The following is a 26424-nucleotide window of genomic DNA, read 5'->3' as shown; positions in this document are numbered from 1 at the left end:
TCGAATTGAGATAGGATTCTCATGGAGAGGGAGGGAGGAGAAACGTAGGGGTCGTAATTAGGTACGTGTCGCAACGTTTTGCCGTCGAACTGGGACTGTACCTTGAGACAAGCGAAAATACTCACGTCGGGAAACGACGCGTGGGCAATACGACTTGAATGCAGGAGGTCGATCTGCGGGGCGATTATTGAAACTGATAGACAAAGCGATAGACAAAGATGACATAGGGGGTATAAAGCAATTCTAATGGTTGAAATGGGTGGTTCTCATCGACTAAGGGGGAAAATGATAGACTAACTGTCGGGTTTCTCGTGAGTTGCCGATACTTGGTCGATTACCTACCTCCTTTGTCCATTGCGACAACCCGTTTCCACCAATAGGATCCCTCCAAATCCCTTTTGTCGTCTTTGTCTATCGCTTTATCTATCAGTTTCAATAATCGGTCCGCAGGTCTCTGATCTGGAATCCCACCATCAAAATTTTCTCTCCCTCGCTCTTTTAGAAAAGATGGAAAAGAATAAAAAAAAAAGCAAGGAAGAGAAAGAGAACAGGGGTTTCTTCTTCTTCATTTTCCACTTCCTCTTTTTCGTTTCCTTTCTACTCTGCTTCTTCCTCCTCTTTCCCTTTTTTATTTGTTTTCTTCTTTACTTTCCGATGCGCCTCTCCAGTTTCGACTGTCGAACTACAGAGAATATAAACCGGGGGATCTGGTGCAATTTTTCCGGAGCACAGGTATCTCTAATTGGTGCTTGGCTGGAAAAGTAGCTATTTATTTTGGCCTCAGTAAATGCCTCTTCTGCTCACCGCGAGGCGTTTTGTTGACCTCATACTGCCCACATTGAATCCAGTTAAGATTCAAGAAGCAGCTTTGAACTATCCTCTATTACAGCAGCATCTCTCGTCTCTGCTGCGCTTATTGACCTTTTATTCTGGTGAGGCCCTCTTGCACCCTTTTTACTATATGTTTTGTTCTTGACAATCACCCATTATCCAACTACAAAGAGGCTATTTATGGAAATTCAGATTTTTCATCCATTCTTCTGTCCAGTATCTGACAAATTCATCATTCAAGGACACAGCTATAAACATGCTTCGAGTCGGCGACAAGTTCGAACCGAGAGATATCGATAAAAACTGCCTTCGTTGAAAAATGAAGGGTTTTCGTGAAGGTCTCAAAAAATAGTGCTCTTGGTGCTTACTTTTTTTCTTGGATGCGTGGTAAAAATAGGTATAGTTTCCGTTCCGTAGAGCGTTTTGACTCACGTCCAGCTTTTGGACAAAATTTACGATTCAAAGAATCACAGTTCCGATTACAGAATTCACACTCGTTGTCGCGAAACTCTAGCTCTTTCGTTTTTCCACATTTTCAAATTCATTTTAATGTTAACGACTCGGCAATAGACGAAACAAATAAATCTATAAACTGGACGCGATATTGGTCTCTGGTCAATTAAAATTACGCACGGCTTTGCGCAGGTGGTGCGGGCGTACGCAATTTCTCACGCTCGAAGCTCCGCTGCGGTATTATAAATCTCCAGGTTCCAAGAGTGACAGATTTGCCTTTGAAAATGCAGTCGTTTTCATTGTTCTCGGCTGAAATTGGTCCATTGGTTTTTTCAAAGGCCTTTCTCGGTCGCGGACTCTCCTCGTTCTGGGGCGTTTATGACTTCCACTTGGATAACGAGTTACCTAAAACGGTAACCGACGCCAACTTTCAACTTACTTTCTGCCGGTTTAGCGCATGACAATAAAAAGAGGCGTTGTCACATGGACGCCACTAAAAAGAAGAGAGAAATAGGGAGGGAAAGAGAATTTTTTAAAATTTAAAAAAAAGAGAGAGAATAAAACAGAAACGTGTGATTTGTTATTGTAAATTGTTAGTCAATGGGTTTTCAAACCAACCTTGATGAGTACGCCCTTCTTTGCTAAAAACGTACGGAAGGGGGTCGGACGGCTGCACTGTTGATGATAAAATACGCTCTCATTTTTCTTAACTACTTAACTACAACTGAATGCCACTCTTAACTAACTTGGCGATTGCTTTAGCTTGTTTTTTGGTGAAGAGTGACGACGCATAAGAAACGCCTTCATTGTGGAAAGATACTGCCTAGCGTGGCCGCGGAGGCCGAATAGTTGCATAATTTAAAAACCCATATAACAGTGTAGCCGCGTCGGCTAGTGAAGGATTGTATTTTGATGAAGAGTGACTACACCTAAGAAACGCCTTCATTGTGGAAAGAAACCACCTAGCGTGGCCGCGGAGGCCGAATAGTTGTATCATTCAAAAACCTGATCGACAGTGTATAGTATAGTAGCGTAGATTAGTGATTGCTTAAATGCCACGGTCTTACCCCAGTGGCCCAGTAGCGAATGTTTGCAGGTGGAACTGGCACTATTAATTACCTGCAACAAACAAAAGAAAACCAAGGAATTAGTCCATTGTGCAAGCATAAGTAAAGGAAGCTTATTCAGTGTTTAACACTGATCAACACAGATGCATGATGACTGTGATCAAGGTGACTTTTATTTTTAAATATTTTAAATTTAAAGGATTGACTTTTGGAAATAATTTTTTACTGTACCTTTCATTTCATGCGTGTTACAATTCGTCGTTTCCACCACGAAAGAACGTAACTCCATTACATTGATGCCAAACTTCCCCTCGCAAATTGTATTTTTCCTGGGAGAATCTTGAGAATTATTAACTGAAAATTTCTCCGATTTTCCTTTAGATTTCACGCAAAAATCGGACAAATTGTGGATAGAAATTGCTCAGGTACACTTTGTAAAATAAATGTATTGTTCGAGTCAATTTGGCAGCATTGGAATGGAGTTAAGTTTCTTCGTCCGGGAGACGACGAATTACTCGTTAATATCTAATTCAGCAGTTGATTTGTGATCCCTTGAACACGTAAAAAATGGCGCTCTCTTCGACCCCAGGGTTGCGTAGTTCGGGGACGGCCTCTTAAGGGACTCCAGGGCCCCGTTGGCTCGGCACGGGCAACTTGGCATCGCGCGCCGTCCGTGGGACCGTGGCTTGACGTTGACGCCGGCGACGACGTCGGACCGAGGCGGGCGTATCGATTCGAGAAGCCCCGAGTCGATAAGTTAATATTGAAGATTAGAAGCGCGCGGTTTCGCCCGGGGCGGCCGCTCACCAGCTCCCGAGGAAAATTGGCCGTCCGTCCGCCTCTTTCCTGTTCCCCGGTGGCGAGGCGTCAATGACCGATAATCGATAGCTCCCCATTTGAAGCTGTGGCAAAGAATCGATTATTAGGGTGTTCGTTGCGAACACTCTCACTATCGAGCCTTTGGCATAGGTTTAAATGGCAGGTCAATCGATAGGTCGCAAACTACGCCACGCCGCTGATGTTCCCGTTCCCTCCGAGAGGAACAACGGCCGCAAATTGAATGAAAGCCCCGCGTGGTCGGGCTCCAGCTTCGGGTCTCAGCGCCAAAATCCATGCCTCATCGAGCGTCGAGCCCGCGGATTTCACGCCTCTCCGAACGCCCGCCCCGACGCCCCCCGGCAACCCCCCCTCCTTCCCCCACCCTTCCTTCACGCGCTTTCAGGATTTTTTTTTTCTGTTCGGCGTCGGAAAATGTTCAAAGTTCGACCGTGGACAAAATATTCGTGAGCTCCGCCCCGCTCTGGCTATCCATTGGTATCCGATCGCATTAAGCGGGCAAAATAGAGAAGGGCCGTTCAGGTAACTTGGACGCTACTTAAGGCGTCGAAGGTGGTCTGAGTTCGCCAAAGCTATTTTCCAAGTAAAGTAATTTTTCTATCTCTGCTCCAGGCTTCTTCTGTTATTACCTGAAAAATTAAAAAGCGCGGAGGCCAGGCTATAGTCTTACTTACTCTAAAAGGGAAGTGAGAAGTTGTCTTCCGAGTGCCTTAAAAAGAAGTGCATGAGGGGATGGATGGGGTAACAAATCGGCGAAAATGTCTTATACTGAAAACTTGAACCGTTAACTTTAAACTAACGTATACGACATATTCCTCCTAATTTTTTCCGATATAACACACATGATCTGGCAAACTAATTGCGCGTTTTTCGGTAAAAATGTCACACAATTTAACTCATGATTTAAAGTAGCGCTCCTAGAAATTTCCGGAGAACAGGTTCTTTAATATTCTAACTTTTTTCAAATGAAATTGTTTTATTGGACGAAGTTTGGCGACGTTAAAATGCTCATAATGACGTTTTTCCATCGCACAACCGTGTGGACATTGTGGGATCCATGTATGACTGGCGGTTAGGGTCCAAAAATGGGGGACCTTGAAATCATACCCTAAAATTAAAATTAAGATCTTAAGTGCACTTCACTTTGATTTTTCGGGAGGATTCCAAGTCTGAAAATAGAAGAGAAGGTATTCTATAAAACTTTTAGCCTTCGATGCAAAACTCATTCTGTTTCGAGTTCGAAGTTGCTGGTTCAATGGAATGAAGTCGATTCAGTTGCTGAGTTTTCCTGTGTAAGGCTTCACATTTTACTTTCCGACGCACTAGTTCCGAGATTCCCGCCTTCTCTGCTCACTGACATTCAAGCTAATCTCAATTCCTGGTTCGTCGGCTGAACAACGCTCCAGGCTAAAGCGAAAAGTTGCGCCAGCAGAAAGTTATACCCGGGGAATACGCGATTCCTTCATTTAAGCGCGAAAGTTTTTCTTCTCAAGAACGACGAGGGATTTACAGACACCGCGATGAAAGAAATATCCGGGTCTGTTAACTCGTCCGGCGCACAGTGGATTGAGTCAATGCGAGAGGTCGGACAAAATTTGGAAACTTTAAACGCTTATAACTCCGTCTATACAAGACTGTAAAGTTCTAAAAGTGGTCTTATTGGTTTTCTCGTGAAATTTTCTTTTGAAAGCACCCCATGAAATTTAAAATGTGATGAAGTGAACACCAAAATTTGCAGTTTTAGTCAAGAATTTGATGTCCGACCTTTCTTGTTGACTCGCTCCACTGTGCGGCACTTCGAGCGAGTTCGGAAAGAAACTTCTGAATCGGGGGCTTTGGGGTTCGGTTTATGTTGAGGAGCAGAGCACTGGCCACGGCCCCCGTAGTTTTTTCCTTTTTTCCAGCCACAAAAGCCACGCTCCGACGGTTGCTCTGGCGCCCAATTCAATTTACAGCGACACAAAAGCAACAGTTCGACCTTAAAGCCGGCCTTACGCAGACACGAAGCGGGAAAATTTCATTAAAAAGAAGCAAAGGATTTCGATAGAGACCTCTGTTAAAAACATTCCTGCCGCGGCGGAGTAGCCGACCCAGCGAAAGGGTTCAAAGGTTAAGTTCAGCCGCTCGCCGCGGCGCGGCGCGGGAAAAAATCAATGAGAGAGTGCTCTCAGACGTGTTTCCCTGACAGATCTAAATTTATTTTCAAACAAAGAGTTATTTAGACGCTGCAGAGTTTGTTTCCATGTTCCGGCCGCGAGTCGAGTCTACGGAATCGGTTGCAAACATCGCCCACCCAAAGTAAACAGAGAAGCCCCGAGCCGTGATACCGTGTTACGGCCGTTCCGCGTTGCCATTCCAAAATCGAACTTTCCTCCTGTCACTGCGTTTCGCACTAGGCTACTTATCGCGGCGGGATGAAGTTCAGCTTTTTACCCAGCCTCCGTTACAATGGAGCGAAATTTCCTCCGGCTACAACGCGTCATTTTCCATGTTGGCAGCAATGACGATTCCATCCAAAATGCTCGATTTAGCTTCCTTTCGAACAATCTTTTTCGAGGGCTTCAGTTTCGCCAAAATCACTGTTCTGCCTCCCCCGGGATCATGCGCCAAACACCCCTAAAAATAGGGGGCGCGCGCTATCGTGCCGCCAGGAAAAGTTGACGTCTCCCGTCGATTTTTTCGAACTCACGATCGCTAAGTAACGGTAGCGCTCTCAACGTCTCAACGCACCGCTCGCGGCTTGGGGGCAAATTTCATGTGCCATGATGCGCCATGCATGCAGAAAGTTACCTTAGCTACTAAAAATGATATACTACTTCTAAAAATCGGGCTTTCCGGTCAGGGTGGCTCCTAAAATATGACAGAGACTAGTGAAAAGACTTCCGAGATTCGAACCCGAGACTCGTTGGCTCGCAAGTCTTATCCAGCTCACACGAAATAGTGCTCGAAAGAGTGAAGTTGAGCGGAGCCTGAAGCCAACGTCCCGTTGTTGATCGCGGGCGACGAACGCGGTGAGCAAGGGGAGGACATGGCGGGGGGGAGGTACGGGGAGTCCGGTTTCAATAAAGGGAGCTGCAAGCTGTGAGCGCCGTAAATTAATTAATCAGCAGACGATTTTAATTGTCTTATTAATCATTGTTCCACAAATGAGCTTAAATGGCCGGCCGGCGACGGTGTGGCGACGCGACACTCGGCGTCGCGTGGCGACGAGGAGCCGACGCCACGCAAGCGCTCGAGCATGTGCTCGTGCGCATGTTGCTCACCAGGTAACATTCACAGAGGTAAAAGTGGTTCGCTTTGAGATTCGGCTAAATGCGAGTTTCACGAAAATTCATTTTTACCCCGTTTTCGCCGCTGCACAATTTGACAGCCTTGCGATTAAATTCCGGTAAACTTCAACGATTAATCGAACTTGCACGTTGATCGAAATTTTATCACCATCAAACTTGTAATTTGGTCAAATTTTCAGGTGGATTGATCAAATGCCGAAAAATTCATTGAAATATCAAATTTGATTAATTTTACACGTACTGGAGTCTAATTTAATTCAATAGACTTCGTCAAATTTGATCAAATGCAACGCCGGAAAATCGAAAGGTAGAGAGAGGATTGGATTGCCCCATCGCTGTGAAAATGAACGGGCCGGAAAAAGGTGTGCGACAGAAGAGTTCCCTTCCCTGAGATACAAATCAAATGATGTCAGAATACTTCGTGATACAGGATGAGGAAAAATATTCATTTCATTATAGGTAGTATTTCAATGAAAAGAAGATGCTTTTCCCTGAATGTGTAGTCCCTTGAGCCGCAACTAGTTGGACTCGTTCACTACCGTACTACCAGTCGGCTCATTTCAATTGCAACCTATACGTTCGCATGACGAAGACCCATTAAAACTGGGTCATAATTCGTGTGGGTCGAGCAAATTAGTGGCGGCCGAATTGAAATTTCAACATCTGGCGACGAAAAAACTCAAACATTACGGTAGCCAAACTGCTCTTAAACTCGCGTATTTAAAACGAAAAGCAGCGCAATTGGACGTATTTATGCCAAAAGGAACTATGTGCACAGGTTTTGCGTGCGACATAGTTCCTTTTAGCATAAAAACGTCCAATTCTTCAGCTCTTAGCTCACGAGAAAGAAGCGAGCGCAACGCTCTCTCCCATGTGCCGGCACTAGATCAGACGAGGAGCAGACTATCGTTTCGCCTTCAATAACTAGATAGGCAAAAGCGGATTCATATGAGCCACTTTAGTGGTATCCGCACACTATATCAATGACGGAATGGTGCGTTTCTTAATGCAGCTGAGTGAACAGCCCTATCCTATTCCTTTGTGTTTACTCTGAACAATCGGTTGACAAATTTTCAGAAAAAATGCATAAATTATACGTGACGAACCGGTGCATATCCACAGAGGCGTGAACTAAAAAATGCCCTTTTTTCTTAAAATCATTGGTTTCAGATTTTCATTTACATTTTACTGTTTAAACCAGATAAAAAAATTGAGAATGAAACGCTATGAGAAAAGGTGCGCGATATTTGTATTTGTTGTATACACAACGCTCCGCACCATTGTAAAATAGGTTATTCCCTTTCGGGGAATGGAATGAACCGAGTATCGGTTTAACTGTTATTTTATCTATATTTAGCAGGGAAAATTGACAACCTTGGGCAGTACGCCAACGAGTGCGGATGAAAGGGTTGTATCAAGTGCCGATAAGGGATGAAGGGGCGGAGTTCACGGGGCGACTAGGAAATAATTGTAGCGTGGAAAAAATAACCAAGTGTCTTGCTCTAAACGTGCAGGCACCACTCTTTCAATCTCCCGCGACTTGCGTGAGGAGTCAAATAAAAAAAAGGATGAAATGAAAATCAAGAAAAAAGGGCTTAGTTCGCAGATGGCACGACGAGGGACCAGGAGCGGGTATATACGACAAGACGGCAGCGTCGCGAAAAGTTGCCATTTTGCAGTCAATAAAGCACGCTGATGAATAATAATAGAAGGCAAACCGACAATAATAGAAAAGACTAATTCCTGCCGGAAGCTCACAAGATTGCGCCATCGGTATTCCTCTCTCATTGCTACTTCTGATGTGAAACGCGTTACCTAGCCTGGAATAAAGGACACTTCTTGTGAAGTTAAACACGTTCCATTTCAACCCATGGTCTGTGACGTTCAGAAGGGATTCCAGCGAGTTGAGGATTAGAGGTTAAGAAATAAGTTCTGAGTAAATGTTGATGTTTATGCTTGCCACGAATTACACTTTTTCCCGCTTTTATCGTCTATTTCTTTCTCGGGACAACACATTTTTTTTTACATCGGATTTGGTTACATTTTTCCTGAAGAGCCTTATTTCGAGATCTGAAACAGGTGAACCAACCAGAAAACGGCATCGACATGGGACTTCTCTCCCTTTGTGAGTATTCGAATAAATGGCGGGTCTCTACGGAGATGGGTACGGTAATACTGCCGTGCTAAGGAAAATCGCGAGTATGATTACTTTGACTTTGCCAAATTTCGCTGGATTGCAGTGAAAATAACATTTTTCTTGGAAAGATGCAGTCAGTTAGAGTAAATTGTAAATAAAATTCTGGGGGAAAAATTGAGAAAAATATGTCGGCGTTCTCAAGAAGATTCAGTTTACAATGGTGAGGACTCGGCGACGTCTCAAAGTCCTAATAACGTCGATTTTCCTAAAGTACCTCGGCGAAAAATAGAGGAGCGGCCGGGCCAAGTTGGCAACAGGGCTCGACCGCGCCGCCGAGTGCGGCAGACAGTAGGCGGTTAAAGGCTGGTAGCTGGGTTCTCCGCGCCGCGATGCCGCTCTCCAAGGTCGTGACGGGGACGGCGGCGTCGGAAGGGGGGGGGGGGGGAGGCGTCGCTCGACGTCGCGTCGGGCCAAGTAGGAAGGGAGCGTCGATTGGCGCAACGATCAAGAGTTGGAGTTTTACGAAACTCGCGGCCGGCCGCGGACTATTGTCTCCCGCGGATGCGTCGCGGCGCAGATCGGCGCATCGCTCGACCCGGGCGCCGCGACGCGACGCGATGATTGCTCAGCTGGTGACGCTGCGCGTCGCCTCATTTATGTTCGGCGGGTGGACTGGGTTCCGGGGGCGACAAGACTCGAGATCTCCGCATCGACCAAGTTCATAATCGAGCTGGTTGCTCATAGAGTCCCTTTATACTGAGAGTCAAGACAACACCCCTCATGGAGTCACAAACGGGAATAAAGATTACACAAATTGAACGTTTTTCGTAATCTTTGACCGGCTCATTCTTAAATTCCTTTCTCCGTTCCTTCTCTCATTCCGTTTGTTCCTTGTCGAACCCGAAATTCCTCGGTCCATTCCAGATTATAATCTTTGCAATTGGTGAAAATGTAATCTTTATTCCCGTTTGTGACACAGTGAAGGCCTAAAATCCGGTTAGCCGGCCAGGTTGGCCTAGTGGTCAGCGCGTCTGACTCTAGGTCAATAGGTCCCGGGTTCGAATCCCGGTGGTGGCGTCTAATTTTCACGGAATTGACGAGTAGATCTGCTGAAACAGATTCTCCTCGGCCCTAATCCCTGAAAATTAGAAAAGCCTGGAGCATGGAGCCTGATGTCTACGGACACTAAACATTGCCTAAAGTTGGCTGAAGGTGCAATAGACACGAAGCCAATTAAACCAGCAGAAAAAAAAAAGAAAAAAAAAAAAAAAAAATCCGGTTAACCAATCAGAAATGGATTCGCATTGTCTTGACTCTCAGTATAAAGGGACTCTAGTTGCTCATAGAGCACCCGGATAGAGATTATGGAGTACACAGAGTCGCAATGTAAGTGGGAGAGCCAGCGCCACTTATAAGAATTTTCCAGGCCCCGAATTCCGAGACTCCTGTGTCACGCCGAGTCACTTTTTCGATACGTAATCGATTGTTTTCGATACACGGGGACCCGGCCATCCGATGTAAACAAAGAAGATAGGTATTACTATGTATTCCACACCGCAATTTTAGATCGAACATGTATTGAAAAAGTGACCGATGCTCGGAACTCGTCGACTGGAACATGCCGCCAGTTCTCCCATTTATATTACGACTCTGTGTACTCTATGATGGAGTTTCAGTATGGCCACTGAGGGATCCACGCGTGATTGGTACAGCCATCTTCGGCTTCACAAAGCTCGCAGAATACATACGAATGGCGGACGTCATGCGGATGATTAGAAATGGCAAATGGTGAGGTTTTTTCGGATTGTATTACTGTGGAATTCACTCAAATCACATGTTAAGACGTATTCAAACAGTTTTCAAACTAATTTTGTGCATTACATTTGAAAAGAAAATTTCAACTCCAGAATCTAAGCAACACCTCTTTATGGCTGCATAAAGGAGAGCATTGCGAGTTCACGCCTCGCGCTGTCGCGCCTTCAATTTTGCAGACGCAACACGGACATCCATCGAGCTCGAATAGTTGTATCTCTGCCCCGTCATCAACACGCGCCCTTTCTCTTGCTCCATTTTCATGTTGTGTTGGCTCAGTTTGTCTAATTTTTAGTGGCGCTTCAAGAGGTAATAAGTGAGCTCCGCAGTCGAAGATTAGAGAAAGGTAAAATGTTCATTTTTTAAGGAAATTTATGAATATTTTTCCTTGAAATTTTCAGGACTTTTCGGTGGAAGTGCGAGCAAAATTATCAAAAAAACTGGAAGAAAAAATATATTCGTAAGTATACCAGGATATTTTGTTTCTTATCAAAGGTAATTTGACAACGCCTGAAGGTTCATACGGCGTTCTTGTTTAGTGCGGCAGAATAGTTCGACGGATATGTGAGAGAGACAAAATTTGGAGGGGATCCGTCTTTCGGCACACATCAAAAACGGACAGCCACCGCGGATTTGAGCGTCTGAAAAATTGATCCGAGGCGACTAATACGTTGAGCGGCCATATTTCGGGCGATCAATTTCCACGGCCGCTATTAATCAACTCTTTTCGGGCCCAGCTCGCATCGCATCCCATAAATTGGGCTTCAATTTTTTTTCCTTCGCCCGGCCCGGCACGACGCGACGCACCACGGGCGCGGACCGTCCAATTACGACCCGCTCCTTTGCGGTGAGGATTTCTCTATCCATAGCCATCGACTAAACTCGCCGCCCGAACGCGTGCGTGCGTTCCCTGTACCGCCGAGCTGTCCGAAACATCGCCTAAACCCTTTTACATTCCGGAAAATTCCACGCTATTTCGTTGGGATCCCGGTCTGACTGGATGCTCAAGTTAACTCTCTTTTAATTAGACCTATCTTCCACCTTAGCGAGTCTACCCGATCTTTTTATATGCCCGTTTCTGCGCCATGTTGCCAAAGTTCCCAGAGCGTAGTGTTATGGATTAGGTAATGCATTCAACTAACAATGAGTGTTAAAAAGCAATACTGGTCTATTCATTTTGCCCATTAATTTCGCGCACTGGTAACACCTTCATTTTAAAAATGCCTAGCTTACTCAATAGGTACTGAGGATGAAATACACTCATGAGCTTTTGGACCGATGAACAAGAAAAAAACGAAGACGGAGAAAAATAAATTGGATTTTTTTTTTTTTTTTTTTTTAATCTCTTGCGTGTCATCTTAAATCTGAACACAATTGAATCTCAGACTACGACTTAAAAAAGGCATTGGACTTTATGACATGTAGAGGGTACAAGGTCAGGGCCGGATTTAGGGGGTGGCCACATGGGCTTCGGCCCAAGGCGGCAAATGTTGTAATTTTTTTCAAATATAGGTGTCAAGAAAAAAAATCTGCTTCAGAAAAAAATTTACAAACGAGAAAAGGCGAAAAATCTCTCATTTTCTGAGAGTTAAAGTATAGTAATTTCTAATTTGTTCGTCTTTCAAAGATACAAGAGAGAGCGCCTTTCATTAGTTTAGTTGAGAGAAAAACCAAACACGCAATTTGGCCTGGAGCGGCACGGCGCAGAAGCAATGATGACACGGACTTAAGATGGAAAGGAGAAGCCCTCGGCGCGCCGCGCTGGTCAGCATGAAACACATATTAGCGCCTACAAGACTCCATGAATACTTCACGCATTGCGTCAAACGTAGTGCGGTCAGCAGCGGTTGGCGTGGAACGCATAGCGCCTTCAAGCCTGTAAGGATACTTCACGCATTGCGCGGTTGGCGCAAAGGACGGTTGGCGCGGAGGCGGAAATTAAAATCATTAAACTATATTCATGTTTATTCTTTCATAATTTTTCCGTTCTTTTCTTATAAATGAGAGGCCTCGTCCACACAGAAATAAGTTTACGGGACTTAATTTTCGCGCAAAGTTCCGTGAACTTTTGTTAGTGGTGACAGGACTTTCACAAAAAATGTGCCCAACACTAGTAAACGCGTTTTATGCACCCCTCCTCCTCCGGCACGTTCACTTGATGGTTTGTATCGATGTTTCAAAACGAATAAGAGGGGGCGGCAAAATACAGGCGGCCCATACGCGGCAAGTAGGTAAATCCGGCCCTGTACAAGGTTCGGTTATTCTGACGATGTAAACACGATTAATTTACTCTCACTTTAACGTTTTGCAATTCCTCAAAATCATCATCTTGCGTGTAATTAGTTTCCCAATGCAGTTAGGTGTTTTTAAGAATGAGCCAGAGGTAGTGGTGCCTTATTGCAAAATGCTGTTCATTTGTCCAACCGACAACGCGTCAACGTTGGTGCGGGGAACTGGCGCTAGAGATAGGTTTTCCGGAAAACGAAAAATGCTGTCGGACCGGCTCCGTTTTATTGAGGCGATATCCTGAGAGTCGCCGACATGCTATGGCTGAAGAAAAATGCCTCGTGAACAGCCAGACGTTTGCCAAATTTCTATCGCTAAAATACGAATTTGAAAGAAAACTTGCGATTCTGAAAGTTCAAGGATTGTCCGCAGCTTTCCTAAAAAGTTAAAGAATTATTGTTGGAAATGTGGCAATTTTCGAATGCTCGAGAGGGTGACGCAACGGTTCAGTGGGTGCCACAAAGAAGGTTGTTTCATCCACCGCTTCCTCTTCCTAAAAAAAGCCGCCTCCTCCCGTGTTCCGATCCGCGTATAACTTCTGCTGGACGAGGAGAGGGGGAGGGCTGAAAAAAGGGGCAGGAAGACTAGGAATTGAAAATTAGCGAGGGCTGCGTGGAGAGGTGAAAGGTGTGGAGAGGGAGCGCGGGACGAAAAAGGGATCTTGCATAAACACCACCTGGTTTTCGCGGGAAGTCCTGAAATGGGCCGTAAAATTCGTGGTCAGGTACCTACTTCACACGTGGCATCTCTTGCCCGATGGAGGAAAATTGAGAGGTGAAGCGACGCGGGCGAATTTAAGGGCAAGTACAAATAAATATAAAACATTCATTCAGGTCGCTCTATTGTTATGCATTTTTTAATTCAAGTTTCCGAATAAAAATTATGGTGTTTCGTCAAATTTCTATTCCTCTCGGTAATTTTCTCTCATCTGATCACAGACGTAGAATATAGAAACATATATGTTAACAAGACACCCGGTTAAACCTTAGGGCGCGGTTATTTTATTTTCTTTTTTTTTTTTTTTTTTCTTTTAATTTATTTATTTTTTTTGTACATGTTTTCTTAAAAAAAAACTCCAATATTATTTTTGCGAACATTTACGGAAAAAGGGCATGATAAAATTGAATTGAACATTTGATTGAATAGTCTTGAGCATGTTTTGCAATATAGAAGTTGCAAGTTCCTAAAAATTTGGCATTTTCTTTGCCGGTATCTGTAGTAGCCTCCGGCTAGATAATTCTGCAAGTTCTACTAAACAAATATACGATCGACGCATTAATGTTTTTCGCCAACATGGAGACATACATTTGGAGTGCTCGTATATGGTTCTAGTATCAATATGTTAATTCGGAGGGGAAGATGTGAAAGAAATCTACCTATAATTATTTGAAAATACAGTTAAAACATGACTTACACAGGGGGTTTGGATTCTCCTAAGTTAGCGAAGCCCCCACAAAAAATTCAAGTCCAATTTTCGTCTTGGAGTTTAGCACGCCGCAAAGTATTTACGACGAAACGGGAAAAATTAATTAAAAACATCTGGGACGAAGCGAGAGCTATAATTAAGTGAGCGAAACTCATGAATTTCAATTCATTGCTGGAATGGCTGTTTATACGCACTTTATGTTTGGTCACATGGCGCCTAATGGTCATAGGGTGAGGGTGGTAATTACTGTTAGTCATCGAGGCTATTTCAGTTTTCGTCGCCTCCGAGAGTTTGTATTAAAATTAAATAAATAAATATAATTTTTACGGCATTTCTGATTGCTACTTCAGGTTATTTAAACGTGTTTGTTAATATAACATGCACGACTGGTGAAAATAACTTCTAGGGCACTTTCAGTCGCGTTAAACTGCAGTCGCCGGGTGTACCTTCGGTTACAACGGATGAGCTACGATTCACATGACTCGAGTTTATGATTAAGGTAACAAATAGATCGTCGAATCGGGTCGTCGTTTCAGATTATTGATGATTTTTCTAATAAAACAAAAGAATCAACAGGTTTATGTCAAAGACTTAGGTTACTTGAATTGAAGTTCGGTATCTAAGACCGAAATATTGATTTGTCATTCCCAACCAAGTTGCGCGCAAGTGATTCTCCTATGATATGAGAGGACAGCGAATAATGAGCATGGTCAAACTGGTACAAGCAACTATCACTGCTCCAAAGATGCTTAAATTTCAAGTCAAATTTTTGAAGGCGAACTGGTCAAAGTAAGCGTGAAATACCGCGAATGAAGTGACTTCATGATCTTTCTGCTGAAACCGAACAAACATGGTCAAATTGGTGCAAGCAATTATTGCTGCTCAAAGAACGTTCAAATTGCGAGTAAAATTTTTGAAGGCGAATTGGTCAGAGTTAGTGTAAAACACTGGGAAAAAACAAACTTCATGTGATCTTTCTGCTAAAGGCAAATGAGCCAGTGATCGAGGTGGATACTTGAAGAAAAGAAAAAATACTCGTGTTTTGCCCAGCATTGTTATGATTGATGAAGACAATGCACCATTATTGTCAGTGACACCAAATCCTCTTCGGGTGGAATCTCACATTCATCGCTATGACTTCTTTTTGATCGTCACTACTTCTCTCTTCTTTTCTCTTCTTACTCGTAGGCGCTCTACGTAGCAGACTTGCTGAATTTGTATCGGTAGGTTTTATCGGCAACTGCCGGTAAACGTGAAAACTGCGACCTATTGAAGAAGCCACTCCATAAAATCACTTTTTCACGTAACTGGGGAAAAAATCCAAAAAACGGAATGTATAAAAAAATCAGAAATAATACATTTTCTACTGACTGGATGCGCCGGAAAAATCGAAATTGTCTTGTGTGGTACCGAAATCAATCAGAACTGCTTTCACTAGGCAGGGAAATGTTTGGAATTAATATTTCCACATTTTCGACTATTTTAAGGCGTATATGTGTGTGTTTGGCGTTTTTGGCCGTCTCCTCAGCATATTTCTGTTTTGTTTGTGGTTTACGGCGTTTATTTTTAGAGCGGCGCGCCGCGCCGAGCCGTGCTGGTGTAGACAGATTTTTAGCTCAATAACGAGATTGCGGGCCCAATTTTCCAAAATTCCGAACTTTGTTTGTACGTCGAGATTGAATGAATTTTTAAAAAAAATTGATCGAATGGAAGGAAATTAAGCTTTGAACCGGTCCTAAGAGTACTGAACTAATACTTCTGACACAAAGTAATTGTTCTATTGTTGTCTTGCAAATACGTGAAAATTAATAAAATAATAAAATAAATAAACACAAAATTAGTAAAACTTGTAAAAGAATTAAATACTTATATTGGTGGTATGACGTCGTCAGTCAAGTGACGTTATTTTCGGATCTTGATGCTGAAATGACATTTTACCTGAAGGTTTCATCAAAGTTTGATCAAATTTTAGTAATTACCTACTTATTAAAATTTATAAGACACTGAAAATATAGGGAGCCTCGAAACTGGTGTGACCTTCAAGGAGAGAGGTAACACGTAGTCCCTTCGTCAAAAAGAGAAGAAAAAGAAAAATAGCGTTTCGCCTAGAGCAAGGCCATTAAGCGAGCAGCGAGAGTAATGAGGGAAATTTAGTTTCAGGCCACCAATCACTAGCAAGACGCTAACAACACGAGAGCCTTTCATTTTGCGTGAAAAGGTTGGCCCGAACTCGTTTGAGCTCCTCGCAACATTTCACCCGCCTGAAATTTGGGGAAAACTTAGGCATGGCCGAAGCTCTTCACCTTAATCACTAGAACCGAACGAGGATACCGTCCGTGCCCCTGAGTGATGCCCCCCCTCCCCACCTCTCCGACCGCCTCGCAGTTCACTCCACTCGAAACCTTTCAAGTTGCAGGAAAAAGTTTTTATTTCGAATCTAAGTATGATGGAGGATTTGGGTATAGAGCGATGGATGTTATCAGGTCAAAGGCAAAGTTTGGAAACTCCAAACTATATGGGAATGAATTCGTTCACGAAAAGTGGTAGTGATTCGCCTTCAGTCCGAAAGATATGCAAAAGCAGGCCCGAGAGAGCTGCAATAAGGGTATTAAAGTATGACTATAAAACGGATAGAGAGGACGGCGTTTCGCCTTCATTTTTTCACGAAATAGGAAAAAGCGAGTTCTAGAGAAGTCGCAAATATGGTATTCTTGAGATTGAAGAGGTAAGGAGAGATGGGAGAGAAGCGCACACTATATGCACAGTGATCGCTTACTTTTCCTAAAGTCACCAGCGAGCTGATTAATGAAATTGATAGACAAAGCGATTGACAAAGAAAACATAGGGGGTATTGAGCGATCCTTTTGGTTAAATGCATGGTTCCTATAGACTAAGGGAGAAAATGATGGACTAATTATAGCGTCTCTCGTGGGTTGCTGTTAATTAGTCTATTACCTACCTCCTTTGTCTATTGCAACCACTCGCTCCCACCAATAGGATCCCTTTATATCCTTTTTGCTCTTCTTTGTTCATAGCTTTGTTTAAAAATTTCAATAATCGGCCCGCAAGAACATCCCCGCACGGAGAAAAAAACTTCGTGCGTGGGACCGGAGTTGAGGTTATATGGATCTCTGAAGTTTTCGGATCACGAATCTAAAAGCTGCCGAAGTTCGGATCAGACATCTGAAGTACTTCGATATACACCGAAGGGTTCGGGTCGCACATCTGAAGTACTCCGGTACTTACCGAAGTGCCTCGATGTCTGACCCGAACTTGGGCAACTCGACCTCAAGTTTTCGGATGCGTGATCAGAAAACTTCAGAGATCCATATGATATCAACTTCGGGTCCCACGCACAAAGTTTTTTTCTCCGTGCGGGTATTCCCGCTCCTTCCCGGCCCTTGATATCCCGGGAATCTTGAATCCCTACTCGAGGCGTTGGAATCGGAGCTGCGCAGAGAGCAGAATAAAGTTACTTGAGCGGCTGAAAATGCGCCTACCTCTACAGGATCCGTAACCTAGCCTACGAGATAGGAACGGGACATAATCTAGGGGCGAATCGATGGGTAACGCTTTACAAGCGCGGTCGTTTACCGTGCAGGAATCGACGTTAATCAAAGGCGAGGCACTCAGGTGCCCAGGCAGGCGGACTGCGATGACATCATCGGGAAGGTGCAATGAACACCCGGGCGGGCGGGGGCGGGGGAATCGAATAAGGAAAAAAGCGCAGCGCTAAAAATCCTGCATCTGCACGGAGGAGTGCAGAAACAATAAAAGGCGAAAGGCGCTTAATGCGGAGCCGAAACTGGCAGCCCAAGGCGAAGGTTCCGCCGTGAATTCGAGCGTCGTGCGATCTGTCCGTCGCGAAAATAGTTCTTTTATAGTATTCGTGATCGTAAAAACGTAGGACTGCAAGGCAGCCCCCGCCCGGAGCTTTTTTCCACACGACGCGATCCAAAACGCATTGCTGTCCGGATCGCGGCTGCCATGTCCCCGAGGAAATATCCTCGTTTTCAGTGGCGTGGCGTGCGTTGCAATATATCGATTGAGCTGTCATTTCAACCTACGGAAAAGGATCGATAAACAGGGTGTTCGCAACAAGTACCTTGTTAATGGATTCTGTGCCATGGCTCTAAATGGAGAAATATCTATATTCGATCATTCACGCCTCGGCACTGCTCGTTTTCTGGTTGAAGGGCTCCCGGCAGTCCCGCCCGGTTTCGGAAAAAGTTCACTGATTATTTCGGGTTTTCCAGGCAATATTGAGATGCTCCTGTGACACTCCCAGCGGAAAAACATTATACGCAAAAATTATGTCAAAGTTCTGTCGGTTTTTCTGTTTTTCTCGGGTGATCGGAAGAGAACTCAAGTACATTTTCAGTGGGAAATGCCCGAATGTTTTCCGGTCGGAGCGCGATTTTCGAATGCAAATTTTGGAGCATTGCAGCTCCTGTGACACTCCCCGCGGAAAAAGATCATACGGGAAAATTACGTCAAAATTCTGTCGATTTTTCCGTTTTTCCGGTGATCCGAAGAGAACTCGAGTACATTTTCAGTTGGAAATGCCCAATTTTCCAGTCGAAGCCCAATTTTGGAATAAAAATTTGGGAGCGTCGGAATGTAGTTACGCACTTTCGTCCACCTGCATAACGACGGATTGAAACCAAAAATTTCGCAACGTGGAACGGAGCGCAGCCCGAGTCGGACGTTAAACTCGCAGTGGACACAAGTCGGCGTCTCACCGTGGGTCGCCCCCCCCCCCCCCTTCATCTCCCGGCCTCCGCAGCCGTATTTAATGGCCAATAAAAAGCTTACAATTAACCTAATTAAAAAAAAGAATACACATCCGTAAGTTATAGGATTGTTGCGAAAAAGAGCAAAAGCGGTGGCATAAAAGTTCCCGATGCGTTTCAGCGGAGACGTTAAAAATAGCCGGGGCGGCGCGCGGCGCGGGGAGCTGCATTGCCGGGCAGTCGATGAACCCACGTTGCGTTGCAACCTGGGGCTACGCTTCCACAGGCGGTGCGCGACGTGACGCATACCGCGCGCCGTGCGGCTCATACCAACGACGCGGAGAGTCCCTTTTTACTGAAAGTCAAGTCGTCATTTCTGATTGGCTCTCGTATTTTCACAGCGTTTGTGCATAATTTTGGCATGCAACATGGTCCCTTTTAGCATGAATACGTTCATATATTCAGAATTTTTCCAGTAAATTCGGTTTTAATCGAAGGAAATATGGCAAGGTTTGAACTCTCATGCGGCGCACAGTGGATCGAGTCAATTAGAGAGGTCGGACATGGAATTTTTGACTAAAACTGCAAATTTTGATGTTTATTTTGTCATATTTTAAATTCTGAGGGGTGTTTCGAACGAAAAATTTCACGAGAAAACCAATGGAACCACTTTTAGAACCTCAAAATTGTGTATAAATGGAGATATTAGCGTTTAAAGTTTCCAAATTTTGTGCGACCTCTCCTATTGACTCGATCCACTGTGCGGCGTTGATCCTTAGAATGGGAGAGTAGGACACCCTCTATAAATGTGCTGGAACGAAGGCGACTACGCGGGGATGAGGTCATCGACGGAGGTAGCCACACTCGGCGCACACTGGATTGAGAAAATGGGGAAGGTCGGACAAAATCCGAAAACTTCATAAGCTTGTAACTCCGTTCATACAAAACTTTGAGGATTTAAAAACGGTGCCACTGGTTTCATCGACATTTTTTTTTAAAGCATCCCTTAAAATTTAAAATATTACGAATTTTATATACATTGCAGTTATAGTAAAAAAACATTTCAATTCATCCAACCTCTCCGATTGACTCGATCCACTGTGCGGCGCTGGTGGCGAGCAGCCGGAGGCCGGGGCAGGGCGAAAAAGGAAGACGGATGTAAGATTCGACGTCCCTCTGACGTAAAGGCGTATCTCAATTTCAACGTGAGCCCTGTTTTACATATGGAGCCGTGCATTCTAGGGCTCATGCGAAAATAATACACGCCTTTACGTCAGAAGAGCGACGGATTGTGAGGTGGCGATAAGAATGGCGCATCGACCGATCACGCAGGCGAGCAAACACCTCTAAGTGATTGCTTATTAATAAATGAATGCTCGACTAGTGACATTCAACTTGACTCGACAACAAGTCAGTCGTGTGAGTACTCTCGCGCTACGCCGCAAAACATGGAGCCCAGTGCTTTGCAATATATCGATTTATCAGCCATTTAAACATATGAAAAAGGATCAGTAAACAGGGTGTTCGCAACGAAAACCTTAATAATCGATTCTTTACCATAGCTTCAAATGCGAAAATATCGATGATCGATCATTTACGCCTCGCTGCTGATGTAGCCCGTCCTTAGAACTACTCTCGCACAACTAGGATTCCCACTGAATATAATTTTTTTCAATTATTCAGAAATGGCACTTTGGATTTGGCCACCATACTGCATAGGGACGATATATTTTAGCGACTTTGCACTAAAATCTGAGCGACTTAATGGAGTGGGGCAAAAGTTATGTTCTGCGGTCAACACTACTTTAGGCCTGATGATGGTTGATGAGCAGCTTGTTGAGCGAAAATTCGCTGAATGATGACTGCTGAATGTCGAAGTGAGCACTAAGCTTGGCGTGTTTTTGAAAACTATGCCCTGGACACGCGTTTAAATTTTCGGGCGCACTAGATTGAATTGGCAACAAGATTCTCCGAAAATTCCGAGGAAAAACATTCGCAAGTCTTTCGGAAAACTCGTTATTTATATTTACACGCGTTTCCCCTTAGCTCGGTAGAGTATGCCTGAGCTCTAATCCTATTCGAAGGGAATTATTCGATGCCATCTTGGATTCAAAAGTACATATCCTATGAAATTCCGTAGTATATAAGGAATTTCCGATTATCCTAGATTCTAAAATTGTTTCATTGGCCAAAACACGGGTACCCTTCAACATTGTAATAATACTTGAGTACTTGGAGTATCCTTGAGTTCATACTGAACTCGCGCCTGAAAAAATTATTGTTTCATCTTACCAGCCATGGTGAACGATTCGCCACAAACATTGGGGCGGGGCATCAAAAGTACAGACATTGATTTTGAAAATTTACCTGCAACAGAAAACAGGGGCAATGATTACCAATTTGAAATCAATCATGTAACATAAGCTAAAATCATTGGAGGAGAATAAAAGGTTAATTTTCGGTTAGGGTTGATTGGGTCGCTTATTATGTACTATGTGTACTTCAATTTCTTGTGTGTACACATCAGCTGCGATGATCTGAAACGAACGTGAATAAAAAAAGATCGAACTTATGACCGAGAGCCTCATGATCGAAAAAGGGGCGAATTTCCGGAAATAAATGTAAAACCGAGCATAAAGCACAAACAAACAGGTTCTAAATTACTTTTGACTCAATTTAGCCGGCCGGAGTTACGTCTCGCGGTATTCTAGGCAGCTGCGCTTTTTATTTTGTTTATGGGCCCACCTCACCCATCCCCTAGCCCCGGCCCACGAGGGACTTGGGCTGGATCCGAAAACGAAATAAATTAATCGGCGTTACATAATAAAGCACGTCAATTTTAATCACGGACGAAACCGGGAACCGTTCGGAATCGGGCCGCGACGCGACGCTCCGAAAGTTGGCCGCCCGAGTCTACTTACGATTTCACCTCGTCTTTCCTCGAAAAACGTCGTGGCAAATTTGTGAGCCCTGTCAGTCCGGGCGCACTCCGAGATTTAGATTGTTTATTTATTTGGACGCGACTGTCGTGCAATCGGATCGCCTGTCACCTATCGTTCTTTTGATGCCACATCCCTTACATACAGACACACACCAAAAAAAAAAAAAAAAATTGGCTGCTAGAATTAATCATTTGATGTTCCATACCTTCCAACCAGTTCCACTCACCTATCCTAATTTCGATTTGTTCGACCGAATCAAAAGTCTAGGTCAGATAAATTCTTCCTCACTGTGAGACCCTTAACGTGGCACAGAGCGTTCGCCGTTACTTCACCTAGTAGGCAAAAACAGATCTTAAGAGTCAAAATAGTTGAACCCCTTTTTATTGAAGGGGTTTAAAGGTCGGAAGTTCCTAGTCGGGTAACCGTCAAGCAGCTCATTTCTTTCAGATTTCGTCCTTTTTTAGTCAGAAGGGCGTATAAAAACATTCCAAAATTTCATCTCGCGAAAATTGTTACTGGGAGAGAGATAGGCGTTTCTCGCTGCAAATTTTACTAATTTTCCTCCTAACTACGTGCACTAATCAGCAAAATGTCGGTCGGATATTGCATGGTCGTTATTGAAAAATAACTTGTTCAAGTAAACTTTCAAACCTTGGAATGGAGTTACATTACTCCGTGTGGAAGACTATGAGTCAGTTGAAAATCAATGCCTGTCTATATCGGTAAACTTTCCATGCAGAAATTGCAATTGTGCGAATAAGTTTTCGAATAACTTGGCGGGGATCCACTTGTTCCCGCTGATTCCAGTTGGTCACGGGTTTTTTCCACGAGCACGAGGGGGCAGCTCCCCCTTGCCCCCTCCAGGTCCCCTCTAGACCGTGTGGCGTGAGCCAATCGTTTAAACACCCCGCGGAACTTTTCAGCTCGGGACGTTTCGTGCCGGTAATCGCGGGTGTTTTCGGTCCCACGAGCATACTGCCGTGCCGAGGAATAACGCCGTTTAAGCCTTCGAGCGTTACCAAATTTCCTTAGATGAACACGAATTTTCGGGAAAATTTGTGAGCATTTTTGCTCCAATTTTTCAGATAATTTTCTTCGCAATTTCACCTAAATTTCCAAAAAATTTCAAGAAAAAATATTCATAACTTGCCTCAAAAATATGCATTTTATCGATGGAACTTTGGCAACTCTCGGATGTTCAGACGGTGTTCTTCCGTAGCACGACAGCATAGCAGCGGCAGCGTTTTCTGAGATCGCCGAATTTTCCCGGTAATTGCGCTCTAACGCTGCGGTCCGAAACAAGAACGTTTTAAGTCCATTCAAGATCCTTCCAGTTTTTCCCGATTTTATTTCATTATTCATAATATTATATCATTTACAAGCAGCAACGGGCAGTTTCCACACATTTTCCGAAAAAACCATCATTATGTCAAACAGTATATGAGAATTTCTGTATGAATGCGTGAGAGATCAGAGAAAGGAGAAGAGGAAGGGAACGAGAGAGAGGGAAAAGAGATGGACGCGTGCGAAAACACAAAGAGAGAGAGATGTTTTTCTTCCCTCCATTTCTTCTTCGTCTTCTTCATTTTCTTTTACTTTCCCTTCCTCTTTTTTTTGACATCATTTAAAGAATAAATTCTTCTGGTAAAATAGAGAGTAACGCCAATATTACTTGAGCTTGTTCTGAAGTTCGCCCAACTCTTAGGTGAACTGCTACTGCACTCGAACCCAAGATCTGATAAAAATGTACCGAAGCAGTGTTTTTCTTGTGTCCGAGTCCTTTATAGGAAAAATTATATAAATACATAAAGCAACAGAAATGTTTAGTCAAAAGTTCAAAATTATGATTCCTAGACGGCTCACTAAGGGAATAAGGGTGGAGAGGGGGAGGGGGGTTGCGTTGATTCCGAACACGACAGTGTATATGGAGCGAGTATGGAAGCGATCTAGACAAGGCTATTCAGGCTGCAGCTGGCTTAATATTCAAGCTTATTATCCACATCCTCATTTCAAACTAGGCCTTATCCTATTTAAACGCCAGCCGCCGGCTTTTGCGACGCGACTGAAATTGGCTGTTTGAGCGCTCCAGTGTCTCTGCTCTATCTCTCCTGTCAGTGATGAGAGTCGAAAAAAACATGGATACATTCATGGTTCCTCAGACCAGTTTTCCTCTTGAAGATTCGACTGATGTAGTGAAAATTACCCCCCCCCCCCCCCCAAAAAAAAAGGGTGTGAGAGAGGCGGCAAGAGGGCATTTTTGAAACTGGTCGGTGGTTGTATAGCTGGAATTTTTGATAGAACTGGTTTCACTGATTGTGAGTTAACGGTATTACAAGAAAAAGAAGGGTATTCTGCTCTTTCTGAGCCTGCTTATAGGTTAATTTAGACTACAATTTTCTTGCAGGAGCTTCTAAAGTAGGCTCTAATGGCAATGCTACAATTCTACAAAACAAAGTGACAGTGCTAGCCGAGACGGTTTATCTTACTTTGACGTTCAGAGGTCAAAGACTGGCATGCATGCAAAGAGTAATGCAGATAAAAAGCTCCAGACATCAGCGATTGAGAGATGAATAAAAAATAAGGCGATGAATTTGTAAGTTGAGATGAGTTTACTTTGTTCCCGCTTTTATGTAGATGTACGTCTGTCGCTTCCGAGCTGCGATAAGAGTCGCTCGCCGACCGCCAAGTATGTAGGTACGAAGCTATCAGACAGCTTGGGGGTGAAATGATGACATGAGAAATCCATTATAAAGGTTCCACATCGAGTGCAAAAAACGTCCAGTGTGGATTCCGCAGGTTAGCCGCAATGATTCAGAGTTTCGTCCGTTTAATTGTAAATCGTAGTTTTCCAGGCGAAAGTATGCAACTCTCTTCCAACGTGTTAAAATTAAATCCAATTTTATAACTACTAGAAAAATGAATAATTGGCAATTTCTGTTCAATTTCGCTAATTGTTTCAAGTAATTGGAAGTAATAAACGTGAAACTTTCAGTTAGAAACCCCCAAGATTCTTATGCTAAATGTATGTGGTTGAAAATTTTGCAAATTGAATCGATGTAAAAAGTATATTTAATTTCCAATTAAAAGGCTTTCGGTTTTAATAAAATACATTTTAATTACAATAATATATTGGTGATAGGTTTCAACTTGAAAATGTCAAAATGTGAAGGAATCGAGCGACACGATTGTTCTTATACCCGCACGAGGGACTTCCGTTCTTTTAGTGCCTTCAAGAAAGAGGGATACAACTATTCTAACGCTTATGAACTGTTTTTGCCTACCCGCCGAAATGAAGGCAAACGCTCTGTGCCACGCAGAGAGTTGCACGCAGTAGCGGTGAAATGTTATCTGACTCAAGCTTTGTTTTAAGTTTGACGTAACAGGCGGAGCTCTATTTCTTAGTAAAGTTTTTTAGTAAAATTCAATTTGCGAGTGGAAATGATGCAACTCTGAGATGAGGTTACGTTCTTTAGTCTCGAAAACGACGACTTACGCTCGTTCAGAATCCGTGACCGAAGAAAGAGCATTCGTTATATTTACGCTACTGAATGTAGAGTAAAACGGCGTAGAGTGCGAATTCTAGTGATGCTAGACCGCGCACTGCGCAGCGCCAGACTTTTATCAGACCGGCGATCTGGTGTCCAGTCGGCCCGGTCGGTTCGGCACACAGGAACAATGTATAACGCGCGCCATCACCAGACTTGGCTCAAAAATCGTGATTCTTCTAGCCTAAGGGCGTACGTCGATTTCCACATGAGCCCCAGAAAGCATGGATTAATATGTAAATCAGGGCTCACGCAGACGTCGAGATACGGCTTTCCGTCAGAAGGGCGACGAAACGTCGACGTCCCCGACTAAAAACGCCCGGCTTGTACACGTCATCCGACAACCCCGGCTCGGACCCGTGTTCAACGGCCATGTCCGCGTTCTTGTGTACATGTTCATTGCTCATGTTCGTGTACACTTCAACAACATTAACATCGCGCGGGTCAGGAAATTAAAAAAAATAAAGCTCCTTCCATGATCGAAAAGAATACATCATCCGCTGACTGAAATTAATTCAAGCCTTGGCGGAGTTGCCTCGTTTCAGGAATCGCATTGGGAAATGGACCACTAAGCGTGGTCAGGAACCGATGGAAAATCCCTGAATAACTTCAGGCTCTTGAAGGGAAGGAAAGGTCTACAGGGTACCTACTAATACACTAAGCCCTTATTAAATCCTGACTTTTACTGCTAAATCCTCATTTTTTGCGGAAAAAATGTAACTTCACAAAATTAGCTCGATTAAAAATCCGATCGGACAGCCGACTTTTCTCAGATCCTGATTTACGACCGATTTTTCCTCAAAACCTGATGAAATCGGGATCAAATCCTGATTAACTTCAAATCCTGATAGAATCGAGAAAATCCTGATGCTAGACACCCTGGGAGGGTCGGGGATTCCAATTGGAAAAAGTGCGGTGGGCTCGCTGACAGGCGGTCACAGAAACACACACTGCGTGCACAGAAAAAAGAAATTGTGTGCACTTTAAAAGTGACCTTGGCTGAAAAATTTGGATTGAGCGGGGCGTTTTGGCAGCGGCGTGGGTGCATGTGCACGATCCGAGCGT

General features: G+C 43.9%; 2 protein-coding genes across 2 annotated transcripts in view; both read right to left on the bottom strand.

Annotated features, from left to right (window-relative positions):
• Snoo (Sno oncogene) overlaps positions 1–26424 on the bottom strand; it is a 250063-nt gene that overhangs the window by 45995 nt on the left and 177644 nt on the right. The gene's annotated exons all lie outside the window — the stretch shown is intronic.
• LOC140226069 (uncharacterized) overlaps positions 21188–26424 on the bottom strand; it is a 149909-nt gene continuing 144672 nt past the window's right edge. Inside the window, exon 8 of the mRNA XM_072306524.1 lies at positions 21188–21239. The gene's annotated coding sequence lies outside the window, so the exon portion shown is untranslated. The remainder of the gene's footprint in view (positions 21240–26424) is intronic.

The sequence above is a fragment of the Bemisia tabaci genome, chromosome 1 (genome assembly GCF_918797505.1).
Source record: "Bemisia tabaci chromosome 1, PGI_BMITA_v3".
In the NCBI taxonomy this organism is placed as follows: Eukaryota; Metazoa; Arthropoda; class Insecta; order Hemiptera; family Aleyrodidae; genus Bemisia; species Bemisia tabaci.
The sequence above is the reverse complement of the archived record's forward strand: the minus strand, read 5'-3'. Positions and strand labels throughout refer to the sequence as shown.